Below are 2,139 nucleotides of genomic sequence, written 5' to 3' on the forward strand. Positions count from 1 at the left end.
TGGAGCACCTAATGGTACTTATTTGGCATGTTCTACTGGGCTCACTACTTGTGTGATCACCCAGGCATTTTTAGCTAACAGAGATTACTGTGTCCTGGTTCAACTTTTCCCAAAGTTGATGATACATCCTGCAGAAGATTTACTCCAGTTCTGGGATAAAGGCACCAACCTGCCCCGCTCTAAGAGAGAGAGCCAAGTAACCTTAGTAGTGATCCTTGGTGTGAGTGTTGCAGGTGCAGGAAAGGGAATTGCTTCCCTAATGTCCTCCCAACGACAGTCTTCACAGCTCACCCAGCTTAACCATGCAGTGGACAGAGACATCAGAGAGATACAAAGAGTCCTGAAAATTTTAAAAGATTCCTTACTCTCTCTGTCTGGAGTAGTTTTACAGAATAGAAGAGGCCTTGATTTAGTATTCCTGAAGGAAGGAGGACTCTGTGCAGCCCTCAAAGAGGAATGTTGTTTTTACACTGATAAGACTGGCTTAGTTCAGGATAGTATAGACAAGGTCAGAACTAGCCTGGAGGAAAGAATGCGTAATAGAGAGATGCAAGAATCCTGATATCAAAATTGGTTTTCTACTTCTCCTTGGCTTTCCACTTTGCTTCCCACCATTCTGGAACCTTTCTTAGGCATTCTTCTGCTTTTGTCATTTGGCCCTTGGGCTTTTAACAGATTAACCAGTTTCATTAAATCTCAGATTGATGCTGCCTTAAAGCCAGTTGCAGTTCACTACCATCAGGTGGACACTTGAGACTTCACTCAAGACCTCTCCTTCACCAATGCAGAGAGAGCAGCTGGTGGCCTTCAGTTCTCCACCCTCACTGCAGACTCAGAGCCCTCTTGGTTCCGTAGGCTGTGGAGATGTCATTACTATGAGGGTGACTCCCTGGCTCCTAATAGTGGCTGAGGGCCATAAGCTGTGAAGTGATCTAGGACGGGAATATCGAGGTGCCGTGAGTGAGGTGCACACCCCTTTTGGCTGCAAGGAGACTCAATGACGGGAATATTGCGAGTCCACTCCCAACCACATAGCCGAAGACAGAGCCCTTGCCCACCTAGGACCTGGAAAGGCCTAGTTACTGGGTGCTGAACACGGGTGCAAGCCTCATGGCCTAAGACAAGGTGCTTCACCGACCCTCTTTTCATAGCCACCCCCCAATTTTTAATAAAACTGAAAAAGGGGGAATGTTGGAGACCAAGCTGAGAAAAACCAGACCTTTTTACAGCCTGCATCTGAGAGCCATGTAGTTCTTTTTAAGAGCCATGTCACCCCCTTTCCCCTCAAGGCTGTTCATGGGAATCAGCAGATTCCAGCCCTAAACAAACATCAGGGGCTGTTAAAGGAGTTTCCAGCCTTCCGGAGCTGTCTCAAGCTGCAACCTTGAGCTGTAAGGAGGACCCAGGCTTCGAGATAAGCTGCCTGGCATTCCGGAGCAGTGATGCCAAGGCCCTGAGATAAATCACTAAAAGTTTCAAACCTGCAATTAACATCCCCCATTTGTCCTTTACTCTGCCTCTTTTGATCAAGCCCTAACCCCTCCCTGTATGCTATAAAACTTGAGCCTTTTTCTTCATTAAACGGACTATGACAAAAGCTGCTGCATGGTCTCCTTCTCTTTCTCTTATTCTCATTTTACCTTAGGTTCATGATCCCCCTCGAGAACCAGGGAATAACTTGTCCTGTGGGACGGGAAAATCTGACACCCACTTACAGATATACATATAGGCAAATCACACATGAACATAAAATAATGATAAATAAATCATTAAAAAGTTAACTTCAGGAAGTAAATGATAAACTGTTTTCTGCAGAGCAGAATGTTTGCAGTCATGAGTTTTAGCATACTATCACTCCTTTTTCAACACTAAATTCAATAAGTCAAATTTCATTTTCAAAGGAAAATTCATTAAAATAAAAAATAAGTAACCCAGGTTACACATGTTTACTTACCTTTTAATTTGGCTTAAATTTAAGCATTGCTTCATCAAACATTCTTATAAATTATATTCTATGAATAAGATAAATTACAAAGCCATAGGACTAAAAAATAAGATACAGTCATTGTAAAGATATCTAAACATAACTCTCTCTCTCTCTCTCTCTCTCTCTCTCTCTCTCTCTCTCTCTCTCTCTCT

Source organism: Mus pahari, chromosome 1 (assembly GCF_900095145.1).
Source record: "Mus pahari chromosome 1, PAHARI_EIJ_v1.1, whole genome shotgun sequence".
NCBI lineage: Eukaryota > Metazoa > Chordata > Mammalia > Rodentia > Muridae > Mus > Mus pahari.